Raw genomic sequence first — 22,419 nt, 5'->3', positions numbered from 1 at the left:
AAAGAAACTTTCTTAGTGTAAGCAGCTGGTATGCTTACACAATAGACATTAGCAGTTTAATGCAAAATTAAAAGATAAGGCTCTATGGCTTTTAAAAGCAATAATCATAATGGTCTTTCCAGGCTTTAGAATTAATCTGTTTGCATGTTTCCAATGTGTAGCATATGGGGTTCATCGACATGATCTCAAATGGACTGTCTTTGATCCAGCACTCTCAGACACCCTCAGAACTGGCAGTCCCACCCAAGTATGCTCTGTCTCTTGCTGTTTCCTCTTATAACACCATTCTCTTTCCTTCTGCAGCAAGGTTTTTGGAGCCTTGCTCTTTCTCAGAGTATTAGCATCCCTCGATGCCTCACTGGTGCACCATCTCACCACCTCTGTGCCATTAGCCCAGTTTCTACAACGACCAACCAACTGCCTCTATTACTGATCTGGTTTAGATCATTTATTGCAACTCCTTCCTTATTATCATAATTCTTTTAGATTATGGTAAGACTTTTTGCATGCTAAAGTCATGTTAGAGTATTATACCTTATACACCTTATTTTGTGCCATTACATCTTAAAGGTGCATCTGTCTGTAAGGTCACGTGGACATGTAGTGCCTATGTTTGGATCAAGCACCAATCCCTCCACTTGCTCTCTTACAGTTATAATAGCTCCCTTTCATAACATGCTCTATTGCCTAAATTTCCAACTTCTGGAATTAAACTGATGTACCTCAGCTGAAAGCCACCTTGCGGTCCCTGTCAGGGGAAATTAAAACCTCCAAAGTGTAGCGACTCCCACGCCACTGCAGGTTGGGCCAGCCTCTGGAGATACCTCTCTCTGATGACAACATCAAGACCAAACTTAAGGTAAATAGGATCGTAACTCAGATGAGCAGTTATGGTCTGAAAGTTAGGCAGGATGAATATAAGCCTGCATGTTACCTCTGTAGATCCAAGAGAACGGATACCAAATTGGATTAGCATTTTCCTCCTTTTCCAAATCACCTTTTTCTTTGTGCAGTTTCCTGTTTATGACATTTCTGTAGCAACCTTAATGGGTATTTTGACCCAATGTACCTTGCGATAAATGCCATAATCATCCATTTGGAGGCTGTCCCATGTTCTCACAACCATAGATTTTTGGATCACAGCCTTTTATTTCATTTTCATTTGGCTTCTGTTCCTAAGCACTTTGCTTATTATCAAGGCCTTTTGTTGTGTGTACTCTGGTTCCATTCTACTAATTGGCTACAGTGTAGGTCTATGATCCCTATCAAATTAACTCCTACTGTAATTGAGCCTGCTACAATCATATTGTCTATGTAACCCCCTCTTTAACTCATGCTCTCATTGCTGTAACATCTACACTTACGTCGAACTTGCAATACTGTCCTTTATGCTGTTTCATCAGTGACTGCACACTGGAAGCTATCTTAGAAAAACAGTCTCTCTTACCTAAAAAATGCCTTTTTACAACCACGAAGCATTTGACACAGTTAATATCTTATGTCAAAATTAAATATCCATCCATTTAGCTAAGTTAGATGACTTTGTTGATTTTAGAAGAATCACAGGATTTGTCTTTTGTGGCATAGTACAAGCTGTCTTCAAGTTCTTCTCTAAAACTATCACAATTTTCCACTGTGGCCACTAGGCATTCTGGAGAGGTTAAATACCTTGTGGAAAACAAGGGAGAAGGGAAATTCACTCAAATGCCTAAGAAGTTCCATTGAGTCAGCAAGGCTCTCTATAAAGTCAATAAAATCTCCATCCTAAGCCAGGTACCTGGACATACTCTAGAAACCCATTTCATTTCTTTCAAGTCCCGTAATGGGAATCCGCTCAAGAACCAAAATGTTGCTGAAGATTTTAGTATGGGTGCTGTTACCCAAAACATCACAATGTATAGATGCCAGGATTCATGGGGGTAAAAAGAGAATTAACGATTGGAATGGTTTAGGAAGTGGCTTAGTGAAAATAATTAGAACAGCAAATACAGTCAACTAAGTAGAAACTACTTTAGGGCTCCTTATGCTATTTTTATTTGCACTGGTTAATACATTCTTACGTCTTAAGATAAGTAGGCCAGCTTGTCTGAGGAAACGCAGAACAGGGTGCTAATTTCATCTCTGCCTCGCAATTCACCAGTGTCAGCACTTACTAAACTGGAATTAGGCATCCTGTCCCATTTGATGATGTCGCATAGCAGGTTCTATATATTGTTACTTTTTGCTGTTAAATTAAGCAGAACAGTCAGGTTTTGATGGAGCGTGTTGTACTAATAGTAGTCAACCACTCACTCAGTGGTCTCCAGCATTGCTTTTCCCACCTCTCCCTTGTAACATCATATTCTGTCTTCAGCTGCCACTTGTATAAAGTATCTCAAACTTTCCAGTGCCCTTTTGTTACTACCGTTCTTAGAATAATTTACTAGTACACAGACTTAATTACATACAGATGATAAAAGTATCTTACTTGTGATGGAGTAAGCCTAGCAAGCACAATCTGCAGTTCAAGAACTTCACAGAATCACAGAATTTCTAGGTTGGAAGAGACCTCAAGATCATCGAGTCCAACCTCTGACCTAACACTAACAAGTCCTCCACTAAACCATATCACTAAGAAACCATATCACTAAACTTCTGTGGAATATTCCCTCTGAAAGCACAAAACCAAAGTGGTCACTCTCAGTTCAGGATAAAACTCCTTCAAGATACTGCAGTGTCATCTTGACAAGTCATGGGCTGCTTCAGAGCACATAAATTGCAGTAACGTAATAATATATTGAAATTCTAGAGCAACGGTTTGTCATCGGATTAGAATGTCGATGGTGGAAAATAAAGATGAAGAAAGAGAGGTGATAAACTTAGATTTATAGCTGTAGCTTAGAAGAAAAAATCTGTGTTAATTTATTTCCAAAAGCAGGTATTTCTGACTGCCAAGTCAATATTTTGCACGTGCAATTCTCATTGAATCTGCTGTCCTGAGCATAGACCCATCTAGCCAAATTGAGAAGGAAAAGAAATCAAAATAATTTAACACAGAAGCGTTTGCATTAGTGAGGTAACAGGAACATTTTGATCATATTTCTCTTATTAAATGAGGCGAAAATTATTATAAGATATTATTATTTAAGTTCTCAATAAGTATTACTTTATTTAGAGTTGCTTTATGAAAAACCTGGCTTCAATGAAAAGATTTGCTTTCTAAATAGTGACTCTCATGCTTTTAAAACAGCTCTGATTTCTATGAACAATACCGAAGACAAGAACTATCATAGAGCCTACTAGAAAATATCTACTCCCTTTTCTCTGTTTTCTCTTTTCTCATACAGCATGCAGCTTCACCTAAAAATGCACTGGAAAGAAACACCACATACACACAGCTATCTACAACCAAACAGGGACTTGCAAAATGTTCTTCTCTGCAATTTTGGACAGTCAAATTGCTTTTCTACACGTATGGACCCAGTTTGCCTCCATGCTGTTTGTTTAAATGCAATTCGTTCATAATGCTAACGTAACGCAGATCACTGACAACAAGCACTGAGAGACAAATATTCCCTCCAAAGCAATGTAATATCCACAGGATAAAATTTAACCTTTTATATCAAGAGAAGAATTTACAAGATGTTGAAGTATACTATAATATACTCTCTATAAAACAAAATTAGGGCTAAACTCCTTACTCGCGTTTCACTGAGGAGTACAGACTTCTCCTATATAATTCTAGGCACTTAAATGAGATGTCTGTGGAGGAGCCTGGTTGTCCTACGCTCCCTCTCCACTTGCAACAGAGAGACAGAATTAAATTTCCTAAAGTGTGATTATGCCTGTCCTCCCCCACCAGCCCTGAACAAAACCTTTCCTTCCTCTCAACCTGAATGGCTTCGGTGAGATTATCTGAGAACGTATGAGAATCTGCTCTTTATTTTTGCAATTTCTCTCACAGGTCTTGATTTATTATCTACATGGAGACAAATTATAGTTGCTTTATAAGAACACAGGACTGGGAGCACTGCCCTGGGCTACCACATCAAGACTCTGTTCTCCTCAATTTCCTGTGTTTACCTCCCCTGAAGTATTTGTAGAGAGCAATCACAGTCCTTCTCAGCCCTCATTTTGCTAGTCCAAACAAGCTGGGGTCTTTTGTTCTCTCCTTGTAAGACAGCTCAGCATTTTCCTGATCACCCTAGTAGCCCTTCTTGGTGCTCATTCCCAATTGAATTAATCTTCCTTGAATAAGTTAACCTGCAACGCGTGCATTACTGCAGATACAGCCTCATACAACAGCAATAAGGCTTCCATATCCACGGGAAATACCTGGCCTTCTGCTTCCTTGGTCCTAGTGGCATTTTTCATCGTGGTATCACACTGATGCTTCACAGCCATCTTAACTTAGCCAAACAGACATCAGTCTTTCTTCTTCCTTTGTGTTTCCATGGAGGAGCTTCCAGCTAGTCATGCCTGCCCCTAGGCTACAACAATTTTAATGAGTTAAATGAAACAGGCAACAAACATTTGTGTCCTGGCTTCACTAGAAGAGATATTAAACACATATTAAGGTTGCTGTTTTAGAGCTGTTTTCTCAGGGGCTATTTCCAAGCCTTCCCCTGGATTAGCAAGCCCCAGCCCCAGGCAGGTGCATGCCACCCTCAGCAGCATAGGGCCTTGAGACCAGTGTGGTTCTTCCTACCAACAGGAGCAAGAGGCTGCCAGAAGTTTGTGCTGTCTCCTTTTTCGTTTATTTCTGAAATATTTTATTCAGCTCACCAGAACTACTGAAACCAAGAAATCCAAACAGTTTAATGATACAAAATGGCTCAAATTAGTGTCTGTCTTGTTTTTCTCTGTAGTTTAAGGGATCAATATTAATGAAGAGAGAAGCTATAAACATCACTAATGAGGATGAAGTCCACTCCATATCCCAAACTACAGCCGCACGCACTTGAGCTTGCACCAAATGAAGATGACATCCACTATTAAAGGCTGCATTTTAATCTAGCCACAATAATAACAGTGAAGTTAGCGCTATTGGTAAATTTTAATAGATGATATCTTACAAAAGCACCCTACTTGAAATTCAGCCCAAAGACTAAATTAAAGTCAAAGCCCTAGTCAGTTAACTGGGCTATAACATGTGAAGAATTGATTTTCTTATTTTCAGCTGTCAGAGCTGCTACAAAGAATGAGTTTTAATTCTGGGGATGTTATTAAACTCCTTGCTTAACTGGCAGAAAAATGGAACCGCTAGGCAGGCGCTGGTGGTGCGGCTGTCGGAGTGAATGACACCTGTCAGAGTATGATGAATGACCCTCCCTGCCCCACAATCCCCCGCTCTGTCACTCAGGTGAGGGCCATTAATCTTCATCGAGGGCCTGTCAGGCCGGGCAGCCACGCCGACAAAACGTCTTCTCGCATTTGCCGCCACCGCGCACGTAACAATGCGATATTCCCATTGTCAGAGCAACGCCGAATTAGCATAATTTATTATGACTTTCCTCCCCCAGAGCCCCCTCCCCACCCAAAGCCCAAGTAGGGGAGAGATGCGATTAGACAGATGGAGGGTAGGCCCAGCCTGCCAGCCACGGAGCCCCCCGCAGTGCTTGATGAGGAGTGGAGCATCTCTACAAACCAATCAAAAAGCTGGCAGTTCAATTACAGAGTAATAAAGGGACATTCATCATTCAATTAGGCACCTGTCATGGTTTCACAAAAGGGAAAACTTCTAACCTGAGACTCCAGGGAGAAGATGCTACAACCAGGAGGCAGGGAAATAAATGAAAAAAAGGACAAAGTCAATTACTGGCCCAACCAGACAAAAGGAAATATGTTAAAATAAGGGAAAAGTTATCCCTAGGCAAAAATCAGAAAAGTTACATGACCTTACAGAGATTATAAAGGGCCAGCATTAAAAGAGCTGTGCCACGCTACCCTGAGACACACACGCTACCCAATTTCCCCCCTTGCAGGCTTCAATGAAAGCTGAAAGAGCTGAACGTTATCAGGAAGAAAGCTTTAGGGAAATAGGATTGTGGTTTAAAAGCCCTGCTATTGCTACTACAGCGGCGTACGGCGCACACCCTCTCCAGAAGGAACGCGCCGATTCATCTCAGCTTGTTGCTGTGCCTCGTTTGAAATGTTATGAGGACCTGGGGTGATTCTTCTTATCGTGTTAGGAACACGAGCAATTCTGTTAACCACTAACTTGACTAGGTGAACCCTTTCAACAAAGAGAAGAAAAAAACCTAACGCACCATATAAATGCTAATGCTTCGGCATGTAAACGACCAGGGAAACTAGGCAGGCATGTTTCATTCAAAATTATTGTGTTCAATTTATGCAGTTCATAGTTTGCAGAACCCAGCTCTTGAAAGTTACCGAAAATTAGAACATAGCAGAGATGAGATTGTTTGTCAGGCAGAGACTGGAACTAATGTGGATTTATCCTGTTCTGCAGCTGCAAATAACAGGTAAAAAAAATAATAATATTAGATTGCTGAACAGCTGCTTGTGCAATAAGCTCCGTTAAGTTGATTACCTGCCTGCTAAGAAGGTTTATAGTAAATTGCAACTCCAACATTAAATTATCAGAGTAGCAAAGGTAGGATTTGCTTGGAAAAATGTAAGACTAATCCAAAAAATGTTATTTAGAGGTGATGAATGAAACCTTATATAATGAGCTAGAATGGGTAGAAGCAGACGAAGTGCCTTAGCGATCTGAATCCAACCCCTATTTTCAAAAGGGCTGTCTGAGCCCTGGCTTACAAAAAGCAGCACAGGGCAGTGAGGAACCCTCAATTTATCACTCTATCAGCGTAACACTGCAAGTCTGCTCGTCCCCCCTGCTCCGTCACAGTGAGCCCAGGAGCACGCCACACTAACACAGCTATAGGGTTTCCAGGAAGCCAGCTAGCTCCTCTGTAGGGTTACGGTTTGACATGTAAATGTAGCAGCTCGCACAGACGTGGGTCAGGCTACAGCTCTGAGCACTTATGTCACATCAGAGCATCAGATTTACGCTGCCAAGTCTCGCTAACGGTTTTCAAAATCCTACACCTAGATGAGTTCACAGAACATAACAAATAGGGAACTCTTCGGGGATGTTTTGTAGATTAATAAGCAAAAATATTGTCAGATAAATTTGCTTGGCTTTAGCACATGACTAATTGCAAGCACCACCTATTATTTACAGCACTAGCCAGAGCTGGTCTTGCCGGGGAGGGGGAGGGAATTGTCATTATGCAGTGCTTTTTTTACAAGAAGATCTAAGTCTATAACAGGGTGCAAAATAACGTAAGCAATTGATTTGTGTGCTGAATACTTCCTCCTATGCCTTTTGCATTTGCAAAATGAAGGGCCTAATGAAGTTCTGATACAACACAACAAAGAGCCTAACAATGCCTACATACCTCGCTCACAGGGGGTGCTATGAAGATCAATCTGCTAAGGTTTTTAAACTGGCCTGGAGATGAGGAGTGCTACAAAGCATAAACACAAGCTGTATCACTGTGCGTTGTCTTCATTACACTACTTTGAAAAAGTCATCACAGATTACTGTATCAGTTTTCCCATAACACCAGGCAGTTGTGTTTTTATTTTTCCTCCCCGCTCCTTTCAGGATAAATATATTACAAACATAGGCTTGCAAAATCCAGAAGGCGAAAAAAATAAAATGCCAGAATTACTGATGCACAGAATTTATAACTCCTTCCCTCTCCTTTCCCCCAGAAAATATAGTTTATCGATACAGTGGTTGCCTTTAAGATTAGTTGCAGTGTCAAGGTTTTCAACAGAACGGAGGCAGGGAATGGTGCGTGCGGCTTGAAGGTGTTTGATGGTATCAGACCTGGAGGTCTTGTGCATACAGTTCCACTGCTGCTGTGCAATGGTTCAAAAAATTGAAAGCCAAGTGTCCAGGGAATAGGTAACAAAATTAATAATTTGTTGTTCCTGCTTTGATGTCAAACAGAAAACAAACAGAAACCCCTTTCAGGAAGTCTAAAAATAACTAAATAAAACAAAGCAGCTAAAAATAAAACAATTTGTTTCAGATGCAGAGCCACCGTTACCAAGCTCCAAAACAACCCATTTGCCTTCTCTCCTGCATAGGAGTAGATGATAAACAGCTCCAGAAACTCAGAGACTAATCCAGGGCTTCCAAGATGTCTCGTTTGAGGAGCAACTGAGGGGCTGAGGGGGGAAAATAAGGATGCCAGGGCACCCCTATGTATTCCTACTAGGTCATGTTATTAGAAGTTGTGTTGCCATACAGACTTCTATACAGACAGCACATCACAATAACTTACTAAATACTACAAATTAATCAAGAAATGCAAAGATGATTCTGAGCTTCCAATATGGTGGCCTTTAGCAAATCAGGTTATCCAGGGCTGTCATATCAGTGATTTGATTTATTAAGACTTAATAAACCTGGCACATTTATCCAAATGCCTCAAAGAGCGCACTTTACCCTTCTCGTTCCTGTGGATACCGTGTGGCTGCCTTGAGGAACAGTTTCTCTGGGAGGAAGCGTTACCAGGGGTACATGTCAGCAAATCCACAAAAAGGAAAATGAGGGTACAGGGAATAAAAAAAAAGGTAATCACGTTGAGACAAAAAGGGAAGGCAGTGAAGTACCAGGACGATAGCAGGATGAATAATTGATGAGCTGGTGGTTTACGAGTGAGTTTCATTAATATTATCCTGCAGGTTCATTAAGCACTGTCCCAGGCTCATCTCCGAAGGTTCCTCCTGAGTTTTGATTAGGTGCTGCAAGTCTTTTGCTTAGACATCAGAACTTCAGGCCTTCGGTGGTGACAACGTTTCCTAAGCCCCAGTCCCTTCAGCCAAGCACCTTTCCAAGCTGTTTTTTTTTTTTATTCCCCTCCCACTAATCACAAGTCCCTAACCATGACAGCAAGTCTTAGTAAATAATATATCAAGATAAATGATAATTGTTCTGTTTTAAGTGTCTCCTAATGAGCATCATAAATTAAAAATTAATATTGCAAAGACTGTATGAATAGCATCGACGCTATAAACAGAGCAGCAGGGATCAAGAATGCAAATGAAAGTGAAACGCTCCCTTATCCACCCCCCTATATGAAAAAATTCTGGAGCCAGCAGACTGTTAGGCATTACAAAGCTAATAAATGACTTTAATGAAGTTCTGTAACAGGCAATTTCTTTTTAATCTTCCCTTCACCTTACAATATTTGGTTCTTTTGGATTCTGAGATTTCTTTTGTTGATTTTTCTCGCCCCTTTAAACTCTCTCTCAAGGACTGTTTCTTTTTAAGTTTAACAGTAATCTCAAATTAAAGCATGCTGCTGAAACAAAAACTAGGGAATGGGCTGGTTAACAGATTGCTGGTCCTGATGATCACGCAGAAAGGCTAAAGCGATTTGGCAGTAGCCATTCTGTTGTGTGACGTTGCTATTATCATTGTGCCTTCTATTCAGAGAGTGCATTCAAATGGTGTCTTTTTCTGGGTGACTGAATAAGGTACACTTAGCTATGCCCTTCTACCTCCAAGTTTCAGCTAGAAAGGAGGCAGCTGGAAGTCTTAGCTGCCCTTATTCCAGAGCCTTGGTTTCTTAAATCTAGATGCAGGAGTATTTGCACAAGCAATGTTTGCCTTCTTTTTTGATAATTAGAATAATCTGTAGATGAATCCCACCTCCTCCATTGTTTGTAAACATCTAAATTGATCCTTTCAAAACAAAAGACTTTGGATACTGTGTTTGTATCATCGTGTCACTACTAATCCCATTGCATTGTTCCTAGACAGTGGTTGTACGAGATTTAAAGGAGAAAATAAACAGAATTACTACTAAGCAATGAATGACACAAAGAGCAAGTTCTTGAAGGAATGTGGCAGTCAGGCTAGGATTAGGACACTTTCCTTTCCGTATTAATTCTCATCTAAGTTTACCTGGCAAGTCCTCCAGTCCTTCCCTCTCCTCTATACTTTTTCCTTGTTTGCCTTTTCTTCCCCTCATCCGACAACTTTGAGGTAAGGAATAGCCACAGCCAGTCAGCTAGTCTGCTCCTTAAATTATGCGAGGCGTACCAATAGTGAGTGGGTTTAAAGAAAGGAAGCATAAGATACACATTATTAAGGAAAGCAATTATTGAGAAGAGGCTACTCGTCCGTCTCCATCATTTTTAAGCCTAAAGCAATGGAAGTGCTAGACACTGCTCTGTAATTAAGGCTGAAGTCTGCATTTCAAGGAATTCCAGCTTTTCTGTAATGCATCTTCTCCAAACACAGCACTTGCTCTTTAAAGCACAGAACTACTTTTCTGAGAGTTTATAAATATTTTACTTTAAGCCCATTTTTGAGACGAAGTTAGACACCCTGTGCCTTTTTATTGTCCCAATTGATATCATTACTAGAATAACTCAGGCTTTAAACACTGCAGTGAAATCTCAGCATAACAGAAACTGTTTTTTTCTAGAGCAAATGGTTCTCTTATCTTCATAGTTAGATGCTATCAGACCAGACTGAGGCTCCTCTTAAATAAGACTTTCATCATATCAGAGATAACTGAACTACTACTCGACTGTAAGAAGTTTTTCTTAAGTAACTGCTATGAGACATTTACGTTCCCCTAGTGTTAGGGAGATCCCTCGGTACAAGATGTTACTCCTGCCATCACCACACCTCAAAGGTTCAGAATTGCCTGCCTGGCTTTGCTGCCCTGGAAGTTTAGGCAGAAGCGCAGGCAAAGCCGTTAAAAGCACAGAGTCATTAAAAGTTGGACACTAATGTATCTTTGAAATCCAATTTCATCTCCTCTGGGACAACAAACCATAAAATGCATTAACCATAATTGTATGGTTATCTCAGGGCATCACGAGGTAGAATTAATGTTATTCCAAATTTCAGCAAGCCTGGATTTGTTTTAAATGTGATTTTAATTTTAAAGTACTCAAATTTGTAATTTTGGTCTTTAGCTAATTAAAATATTATTGTAACATCAGTAGCCTTTGGCTTACTAATACACATTTCCCCCACTGAACTCCATTTTAATGTTGGAAACATTTTTTGTTTGGAGATTTACATTTGTCTGGGGATGCTCAGCTGGTGATAATCGCTGCACCCACACTTAATGGATCTGTGCCAAATCTACACCAGCTGAGGATCTAAAGATGTATATTTACTCCTGTGCATTTTTTTCTCCAAGTTCATACAAATTACCAAGTGTGGCTCTGAGCATTATACCCAAGTGCAATTCCTCTTTTCCACCAACAATGGGTTTTGCACTGCCGCCCTCAAGTTTGATCCGTGCTGAAGACACCTGCTCTCAAGGAAATGAGCTGGGACCACCAACTCATTTCATAAAGGCCACTGAGCAGCTGTCACATGGTAACAACTCCCAGGCAGTACTGACCTGTAACAAATCTGAACCACTGACCTAGAGGTGAAAGGCTCTATATCCAATTACCAATCCCCTGAGTGAGCCACTACTAAGTTTTGCCTTGAAAACATGAATAAAGATGCACAGAAGTAAGCACAAAAGAAAAAGCACAAGTTGCGTCATTATTGATATCTTGTTACAAACCAAATCTTGGAAATCAAGTATATCATTGCTACCACTGGACTATCTGGACTCTGTGCCTATGAAAAAAATCTGATTAGGAGGGACAGATTGAAGCAATACTGCCCCTTCTTTCTTCTTACATCATCAATAGAAAACAAGAATATCCACACAAGACTGACATGAGGAAAGAAAAGAATGGCAGATTTCACATCTCCCCCATGAATTCATCAGCGTAAATAACATTTTCCTTGTGAATGGCCAAACAGGAAGCATTAAAGTATCCTTATTCAGTGAAGTAAGCCATTTTCTCTGCCTGCAAGTTCAAGAAAAAAGGCCATTTCATAACTGAGAGCCTGATAAAGTGGGCTGTAATGCCATCCAGTTAGAGTTCAGGCCAGAACACACTTTTCTCTGCTTTGGTTCCATTTCATTCACATTATTCTTGACAGCATCAGTAAGCAGCAGCAGCGTACAATCTTCCTTTATTTTTAGCAAGATGGAAACGTCAAGAAAATTCCTCTATTCTTCCCTCCCAAACATAAAGAGACACCTAACTTAGCAGCACTAATGCAAAAAGCTGTTTTAATGATTTCATCTTGATAATTTGCTGCAATTACTACATAATTATATCAATGCATCTTTATAACTGTGATAAAACAGGTTTAACCAAGGTACCTTTTAACAAAGGTAAAGAAAAGAGTTATTAGAGATGAGTCACTGAAAGTTGACTTCCTCTTTTAGGCTCCAAATCATGCCATGCTTAGCCCTCTGGGTCTAGGTAAATGTGGACTGCAAGCTCAAGGCTGAGTGGCAGCTTGCCATCCATCTGCCCATCTTGCCAGCATCTTCTTCTGTCCCACCCAGGAGAACTGGAGCTTGGTAGAAAATATGCTGATGGTACAGCAAATGAACAAAGGGGCTATGTGAGTCCTAATTTCAAGGAGCAATGTATAGAATTGAAAAAACAAAGCCTTGAAACCATGGTCACATTTACTTCCTTCGGGTGAAGGCATTACAGAGGACATTCAATAACAGATGAAGACTTACAAAAAATGAAGCAGCTTCAGAAATGCTACTTAATGGTAATCTATCACTTTCAGACTCACTGACATTTCAAAGTGTTTTACATGTAGCCAGCATCCCTTGCTGTTGAAGGGCTTTCCCTTTATTCAGGGAAAATGCATCTTAAGAGGGTGGTGAGGCACTGGCACAGGCTGCCCAGAGCAGTTGTGGATGCCCTGTCTCCAGGAGTGGCTTTGAGCAGCCTGGTCTGGTGAGAGGTGTCCCTACAGGGGACATGGCAGGGGGTTGAAACTGGATGGACTTTGAGGTCCCTTCCAGCCCAAACCATCCTGTGATTCTATCATAATGCAACTTCATACTGATACACGCTAGGCCAATTGCTAACGCTGCAAACCTAATCACAAAAGAGTCAACATCTTCAGCTCTCTTTGACAAACTCCTACAGCAAGTCTTTTGCATCAAGGCAAGAGTAATTAAACATACTTCAAAATGTACAATGTACAGACAAGCTAGTATCAGCAGGAGACTCTCGAAACATATGCATATCTTAACTTGGAATTCACATTTGGGAAGTTGACTTCTGCATTAAAATAGTTTAAGATGGTCACTGAAAGAGAACATCATGTCTGTAGACCTGAGAACAGATTTTCTTCTTTTACCATGTTTTAAAAAGTCTCTTTAATATCACGTTCCTCCCAGGTGGCTGCCAACCTTAAGAAAGAAATATCTTCCTTGGTACCACTTGTCAAGATTCAAGCATCCTAGCTTTCCTCTCTAAAGACAGCGGTTTGCTTTTATCCTAACTAAAGAATGATGGGATGAATTGCCTCCTGTAAGCCACATTCATCAACTGCATGATGAGAAGTTGGAAAACTAGTTTCAACAAGACACCTGACTTCTAGGTAGCTAAAGCTTCACATGCGCTATTCTGATCTGTTTCTGCACAACATTACACCAGGCTTGCAACCACAAAGTGAATTGCAAAAAGCCCAATCCACTCTTCACCAAAAAACTCAACGCATGTTGGATCAGTCCCCTAAAAGCCAGAGGGTTTGATTTATTTGTAAGGAAATACGTTGGTAAGAGCTGATTCAGTGGGGTGGGGGGCAGTGGTAGATCTTTCAGCTTGCCTCCTCTATAAATCAAGCAGATTTCCCCCCTAAATAACTAAGTGAATGACCATTTTAGGACTGATGTGAATCTGTCCAGAAGGAATCATTTTTAAGAAAGTTGTTAGTGAACGGAAACAGGTGGCTATAATTTGAGTTAAACTGCAACCTTAACTGTAGTGTTTGCTATCATGAACACTATAACAACAGATGTACAGTTGCACCTTGGGATGAATTCATTATGGCCTGAGAAACATAATCATGCCATTCAGACCATATTTTGTCCATATGCTCATGTGGTTTACACCCCTGGTTTATTGGCATTGTACTTGGTTATATAGCAGGAGACTCCCAGGATCATAATTTGCACTTATTGTTACAGTTCTGGAGAATCCCTTTGTAGCATGGGTTTCCCGTTATGGCAAAGACTCTTTCCGAGCAGGGAAGGAAGGCCTGGGTTGCAGCCTGTACGGATGCCGTGGGAGCTCAGCATCACTCGGGTATTTTTCCATACAGAAGGTTCTGAACACCTCAAAGAAACAGAACAAAATTTAAATATGGTAGTTAAGCTGAAAATGAACCTCAGGGGCACAGGGGGCTATTCTTCAGGACATTTTACAGTTACAAAAAGTGTAGAACACACTGCTATCTTATCCTGTAATTTATGGGATGAATATTGTAATTCATTGAATGTCACGACTTATCTTTTATTCATATAGTTACTATTCCATTACCAGAGAGGGAGGTTTGTCAAAGGTTAATTATTTTAAATTGCTCAGGCAAATTTATTTTGATTTGTACAATTTTTTTTTTTTGAATAATCAAAGGGCTATATATTCATAGTGCCTTACAAGGCTCCATTTAGAAAAAATACTCCTTGATGATGCAGTCAGATTAAACAAATGCTGTAGTAGGGACCAAAAAATGATTTTTTTAACCCTAAATGTAGAGAACTGAAAGAAAAAAAAAAAAAGAGAGGGAGGGGGGGTAGTTGTTCTTTCTCTCTTCAGTTTTACTGTAAAAAAATTCCCTAGCAGTCTTAGACTGCTGAATTATCCTTCCCTCCAGCAATCTATTTACAAGTAAAGAGCATCTCACCACAGTCTCAAAACCTGTGTCCCTAGGGCAAGGACTATTCATTTTAATTGCTTCCAAAGCACCTATCACAACAGGCTCTTGATTTGTGCTTCAGCCATGATAAAAATAAGTAGTACCATAGAACACAAGTACATATCACTCGGAAGTTGCCCACCTCTCTGAAGCTCTTGGTTCCCAGAGATGCTCAGTTGCTATCAGTTCAGGCAGGTGTTCTCTATCCTATCCAGCTTTAAACACCTAACTTCAGAGCACAGGTCCTGAAATCCATTAGCTGATTCACCCCAAAACAAAGTGCTTTGATATACCCAGAGCCAAACACCAACACTGCGTAGCAGGAATACCTCCCTCTCTAGTGACCTACAACAGGAGCCCCGTTGAAGTTGGAAAAATGCTTCCAGGATGACACAGACTAAAACCTAGATGCTAACCCCCAGTAAAGTCTTTTAAACACAAAAGATGTCTTCTCTCCTTTTGAAAAGGAAGGAAAAAAATCACTTAGTCTGTTTTCCCTGTCAGCAAAGCAGGGATAATGACACTTACCCTGTAGGAGTGCTGGAAGTTTAAATCCATGCACAATCAAGTGCTGTGAAAGTCTTAAATGGAAAGTGTAATGCAGGTGCTGACACTGTGTTAAAAAAATAATTACTGTTCTTATTATTGAACTTCTGATGAGCCTGCTGGAGCTGTAACGACAGGGAGGATGGTTCTGCGGATCTTCATCTGGACCCTTTTCCTCACATTTTGTTAGTTTCTAACTGTAGTAACTGCTACTGTCGAGACAGAAATGCTTCTTGGGAGGGTACAGTGCCATGGCAAGGGAGCCGCAGCTGCTCCATCAGCGCAGCTATAGACTGCAAGCCACGCTACGCAGCAGGCCAAGAGCAAAACACAAGGTACAGCATGGAGCAGGCTTCCAGAGAGGGCTTCATTTTTCAGAAGCCCTTATAACCAGGCAGCTACAGCAGGCAGGACTGATTCAGACCCCATGCTGCAGGGTAGGGCCGGAGGAGATGGCCGTGAGTGCTGCAGCACCCCTGCTCGGTGAGCCAGCAGCTCAGGGTGCAACACCAGCCACTTGGACCTCCAGCCACGTCATGATTTGGGGCGAGAGGAAGGACACAGATCTGCCACCTGCCTTGCCTTTTCCACAGCTGCCCCGGGCTCCCGGAGAGCCGCAGCTCCCCCATCTGTGAGGCTCCCCACAGGGGAAGCGCACAAGTTGGGGGGCTCGGCCGCACGGTACCACCAGGACTTCAAAGCCAGCTCTTGCTGGCTCCCTCCCAGCTCACCGCCACCTCCCCTGACACACACAAGGCTGCATTTGCATTCTGCCCGTCCTCAGACGAAATTGTGCCTTCTGGGCCCTCTGCCAGCATCTGCTGTGGCTTTAGCCGGAGAAGTCAACAGCCTAAAACCTACCCCAAGTTACGCTGAACTTTGGTAGCTGGCAAATAAAGCAGCGTCCTATTGTTCTACATTCCCCCAACCCTGCGTGTTTTCAAAAAGCTCTTGGACAACATTGGGGGTGGGGGGAAAAAGAAAAAAAAAAACAACTCAGGGGAAACAGCTGATTAGATTCTGGCAAGGCGGACCAAACATCTGCTTCAAACAAAAGACATCTGCATATTTCACATTTATTTTTCATAATTTACAGAAGCAACCTGCCAAAATTTAGCAAGGGAGAATAAACTAGCACATAATTAGCTAAAGTTTGCTTGCTTTAGAAGTTATTAGCATGAAGCCCAGTAGCTCACCTGGGAGGACATCAAGGAATGCAGATAACTACAGTTTGATTTTGTAAATTCAATTTTCGATCTGGCGTGCCAGGCCAAAAAGCAACGTTGCCATGCCAATTAACGCAAGCCAGCAAGTGTCCTGATGTCCCCGCGTCACACACTGTACAGCTGTCTCGAAGGCATTGATAGCACTGTTTATTAAATAAGGATCGATTAGACAGACGTTTTTCTCCAGTTTACGTGGTACAGCAGGCTGCAGGTTAGAGAGCAGAACAATCTTTTTTTAAAAAAAAATCCAAAGGTACGCCGTGTGCTGTGCATACAGATGGTACGAGGAGTGCTGGGGAAGCGGGCATGTGAATTTTGCAAGGCAGTCAAAAGTCTTTGTTTAAAAAAAAAAAAAAAAAAAAAAAAGCAGAAATAAGATCCTGGCAATTATATGCCCTCAATTTAATTTTGTCATCTACCAGGTCATTAGTACATTGGATAGCTAATAGGCTTCCAGTTGTAATAGAGTCAAGAGGAATAGCATAAAAACCTGAGGTTTTGAAATCAATGTGGTTCACTAAAAATACCTACTAGCTTTGGCCAACAAGGAAAATATACAGAAACAGGCAGAACTTCAGGGTGGGAAATGCTGCCTATGCTGCAAATGGGAGTAAAAAATAAAATAAAAAAATGTTAACTCAGGGTTATACCCTGGAGTTGGAGAAATGGGAAAGGGCTTTCTTACTAACCCCAAACTAAACCCAGGCTCATAAAAGCATCTGCAATTCTGGATGAACCAAGGTGGAGGTTTGCCCTTCTTTCTCCAAGGAAGGATTTATTGTTTCAGACAGAAACCCTGGGAAACTCGCTCTCTTGGACTGAATTCTGTTCCACATTTCAGATTTATTTGAACCTGAATCTCAGAGCAAAACTCAGGGAGTAAAAACTTAACTGCCAAAGAAATTCTGTCAACCCCAAAGGAACACAAATTGCCAAATACAGCACAGCTCTAAAAGACATTTCAAGCCCCTTAATCTGGGCTTTATGGCTCGCACCTTTCTATGGAGGGATGAATCCAAGACTCAAAATGACTCAGTGTTCAGATTGGAGTGGGTTTTGTTGTTGTTGTTGTTGTTATTGTTGTAGGTTTGTTGTGTTTTTTTTTTTTTTTTCAAGGGGGGGGGCTTATATTGGACATCAAAATAACCCCACCCACATCTGAGAGGGCTTAGTTAAGTTTGAAGATTGTGTCTAAATGCTGAAAGATTTGGGTAGAAGAGGTCACAGCAATACTCAAGGAGAATCCTCTTTTTGTGCCAGCTTAACCAAACGAAAGGCATTCTCCCTAAACAGCGATTCAGAGTTCTGAATCATGCCCTTCGCTATCTTAAGACTCTTTTTTCCCCCATATAGACTTACTGCAACTGAGTCATAGAATCAAAACCACTTAATTTCACCATATAAGTAATATTATGCAGGTTGTTACGTTAGAGGTTGAGTCATTCAGATGCAGCATTTGAGCTGGTATTAAGGCAGACTATTCTATAATTATAAAAAACCGCTTATACACTAAGCATTCTTCTCCCTAGCTATCAAAACACCTCAATACCATCATTTCCTTTATAAGGTGAAGAAAACTAAGGCACAGAGTAAGAGCATGGATTTCTCAGACATGAGCTTCCCTCTTGGCAGGGACAGGACAGAGGTCCCAGTGCAGTGCCAGCAGTGGTTAAGACCCGTGGATTTTTGTTCATTTGCTTTTTAAAACTGAAAGACAAAAGGTACAGTGGAACTAAGTGACTAAAAGCCTGCTTTGATCCACGCACAGTGCAGGACTTTTCTAATTAGAGATTTATACACAGTAAACACGCATTTAAAACACACACAGTTTCTGTTCAAAGAAAATTCTGTTCTTGTTTGTCTGAATGAATCAAAACCTCTGACATTGTTCTGGGTTTATTAAAATAAGACTCCGACAAAACTGCTTCTTCCTGAGCTACTCTTTCTAATTGAACATTTTGGAACAAAATGTTATTTCACACGGTTGGGAGCACTTCACTAGGGACATCACACCGGCACTAAAAATCTTGGGACTTCTCAAATTTCAGTGAGAACATGGGAATATCGATCTGTTTGTAAGCCAGCCTGTAACCAAGCTCACACTGGTACATTTGAGAAGCCCCAACAGTTTTCTGGGAGATGTTCTACCCAGCTGCAGTTCTGAACATGCCCCATTCAACTTGAAACAGCGACCACTGTGCTGCTGATACTAAACATCGTTAGAAAGGACCTTTCCCTTCAGTCTTGATCTACTCATTCCCTCTGTATCTGAAGTATTCTTTAGCCACTCCATTTACCTGCATTCAACCGGTTCCAGTTTAGTCAAAGTTCCCCCTGCCTTGCTTGAAACAGCCAGGAGATGAGCTCCTGCAGTTCATCCAAACCGAAGAGGCAATTCTACATTCCTGGTTGTGGACCAATGCTCAGGAGAGCACTGGAACACCTTTTTTGAATATGCACATGGGGCTTTTGTCCCCTGCAGAACCAGGATTTCATTACACGGCCAAAAACACAACTTTGGGCAAAGTATGAAGACTTTCCTGGTGTGGTCACTGACAACAGGAATAATAACAGCAAGTACTCTTCTATGGACTCCTTACTCTCCTTATTTCCCAGCAAGCAACTTCTCTTACTCCGTACCACAGGAACTGTCCCACTACCATCTCCTTACAGCCACTGCATAGCTGTCAGGGTTATAACCTACAGAAGCAACAACAGGTAGATACAGTACTTTTTCCACTGCTCTGGACATAGTACAAGAAAAGCAGCAACACATGAAGACAGCAGCAAGCTGGCAATATTAAGCATTAATAAACACACTCCTGATCACAGGATGAATCTGTTGCGTTGTTAATTGTGGCCTGCAGTAGCTCAAAAAACTGAAGTTGTATGCCCATGTTAGGTCCTTTTCCTAGCATTATGTTTGATCTCACAAATGTAATTTCATTCTCCTGTTTTGTCATTATTCAACTTGTTCATTCCTTTTAATTATACATAGAGCAATTTATCATACATATTTTGTTATAAGGATTTAATTAAACATATATTAATACAATTTAATGATCTTGCCAGTGACCAACATTCTCCTGTGGATTAAACAGAAAAGGAGGCATTGAACGTAAGATTTGTACTGTAAATAAACAAAACACAGACAGCCTTGTAAAGCAGGAAGAAAAACATGGCCTGCATGGCCAACCTATTTCAAGAATGTTACAAATTGGAAGCATTTATTATTTTAAAATCATTAATCATATACTCACTCCATTTATTTACTTATCTGTGTTCTTCATGTAAATCTTTCTTGGAAGTGTGTAAACTCTTTAGAATTATAAACAAAAAGTGAAGTCACATATGGTATTTCACCTGTTTACACTGTAATTACTCAACTTGGCTGAAAACTAATGAACTAGAAGTTTTTCATTTTTATCTGCTCCTTTTAGCTGGAAGGAATCTATTTTATATTTCAGTATAAAATGTAAGAGTTACTACATGAGGTAAGCTGCAGACCTGCCTATGTAAATGCTCTGACCTCATAGATATTTGTAAGAGCTTTCCTCAGATTTATAAAACAAATGACATTTGGCAGTAAACAAAAGTAGACACTCTATATAGCTCCATATTAAAACGCTCGACGTACTAATAAATTGACATTCTATACAACCCATGGCAAGCTTTTGACCACATAAACTCTCAACCTTGTATCACCCTTCCACATTTTATTTGCCTGTGAAGACTGTACCTACAAAAAAACATGTCCATAAAATCAGAAAAGAGCTACCATCGTTCAGTGAAGTAGGAACCAAGTAGCTTCTAAAACGCCCTTGCTGTGTGCTTTTTATTTTACTACTAGAAGCTGACTTCAGCCTACTTTTTAGATACATTGCACAATCCAGTTTGCTTTTCCTCAGCTTCATGAAGTGATTGAATTTTTTTCCCCCTACCTTCACAAGACTGGACAGGCCCTGACACACGCAGAGATCCTTTGAGGGTAGCCAGGAAGCACCTCTTGCAGGCTCAATCTCCTCATGCCACTTCTCCAGGGGCTGTCTGGACTAACACTGGCCATGCTCAAACCATCAACCTTTCTGCTCCTCCACCCCGTAAAAGCATGGCCCAGAAAGGAGCTGCACTGCATTCTGCTTGGCGCACACAGTGAGATGAGCATTCTCAACTGTGAGAAGAAACAGCTACCAGCATACACCCTGCTTGCAAATTACAGATCTCTCAGCAATGCCACACCTTTGTCTTCATCCAAGCCCTTTCTTTAGTCTCTATTTGAAAGCAGAGAAGCCAGCGTTATTGGGGAAAAAAAAAAAAAAAAAGTTTCCCATAGTGAAACATTTTTGAGTGATTTGTTTGCTACCCTTACATATGCTTTAGGAAGTAAAGCCCCATCAAGTCCAACATTGTTTATTTTGTCCCCTCCCCAGAATTCCGACCAAAGCAAAGACCAGTTTTCAACTCACACAGGAAGAAAATCAAGTAATTCATAGCTGTGGCATGCTCTGAGGGCCCTTTCTGGGTCCCAACACCAGGTAAATAGCAGTGGTCACTCTAAAGTCTCTCTCATTTGGAAGATATAACAGAAGGGCACAGACAATCGCAGCAGTTACATTTACTGATGACCGAAAAGTCTTTCTGGAAATAACCTACAAAGGTAGGCATGGTTTAGCTAACCACACCATAAAGCTGCATGTAAAATATCCATTACTTTATCCACAGGGCCACAGCCTGCCTAAGGATATGCTGAACATAACAAAATCGGCAAACATACCTTTCCAGAGTTCGCACTGGCTATGTCAGAGTAGAGATGTCCATCTTGTCAGCAGCAGCAATTGGAGAATTTAAAAAGCAAAGCAAGGGAGAATTCTGAAAACTACCATCTTTTTTTCTAGCAAGGGCATCTAAGACCTAAGAGAGAGAAAGAAAAACAAACAGTTATCGATTAGATTCCTGCTGATCATTTCTTGTTCTACACTAAGGACTATCCTTTACACTTCCCTCTCTGAAAGCATTGGGCTACATTGTCAAGACTGTTGAAGAGGTTGAAGCCAGCTCTGGTTTGCAGCATAGCAGCTGTCTAGTGCCTTTCAAAACCGTTCCAGTTAAAGCTGGAAGGTCAACTCCAGCTTAAAGAGAAGATGCAGGTACTGTGCTATGTTTTTTGGGAAATGTAGTGACCAAGGCTCTGATCCTCTGAAAATCTAACTCCTCCTGACTAGAGGATATGAGTGTTAAACACATCTACATCTCACTCTATAAAAACAGCACCTCCAGGAGCAAAAGGCCTTCTCATGTGCCGATCTGGTTCTGGTAAGGGTGTCATCTGTTCATAAATATTCCTTGGAGATTTGCTACACAACCACTGATCTGAACCAAATCTGTTTGGACTACAGAATTTTCATCACAATATCACAAGCTGGTGTTGTAATATACGCAGAGCTGAAACAAAGAGAATTTATTATTCTATTGAAAGATTTCTTTTGGCCAAACTTGAGTAAAAGCATCGCATATTGATACTTCTGTAAGATCATAAACTCAAATGAACACCAGCTGAAGAAGAGGACAATGGTAATGCCAGATGACAAACTGATACAGTCATCATATTCATCAACACCAACAGCAGCCGGTCACTTCCTCCCCTTCACTGAATTAGCCACGAAAAGGTTGTTTTAAATGATAACAAGAATGTGTTAAAAGCATGCATCTCAGTGCGGCTCTGAATGTGAAACTCAGAAGCCTGCATCTGAGGAAGAGATGGTTTAAAATTTAAAAAGGAAAAAAAGAGACTTGCTAGGAGGGACTAAAAAGAGGTGGAAAAAATACAACTGTGTGGTGGGGAAAGAAGAAAAAACTGAAAAGCAA

General features: G+C 40.9%; 1 long non-coding RNA gene across 1 annotated transcript in view; it reads right to left on the bottom strand.

Annotated features, from left to right (window-relative positions):
- Nucleotides 1-21,465, bottom strand: part of LOC311207870 — an 81,587-nt gene extending 60,122 nt beyond the window's left edge. Inside the window, exon 1 of the long non-coding RNA XR_014618294.1 lies at nt 21,329-21,465. This is a non-coding gene — a long non-coding RNA (uncharacterized lncRNA). The remainder of the gene's footprint in view (nt 1-21,328) is intronic.
- Nucleotides 21,466-22,419: the final 954 nt, after the last annotated feature.

This window comes from Netta rufina, assembly GCF_964035555.1.
Source record: "Netta rufina genome assembly, chromosome: 3".
Classification (NCBI taxonomy): domain Eukaryota; kingdom Metazoa; phylum Chordata; class Aves; order Anseriformes; family Anatidae; genus Netta; species Netta rufina.
Note: the sequence above shows the minus strand (reverse complement) of the source record. Positions and strands in the feature narration are given on the sequence as shown.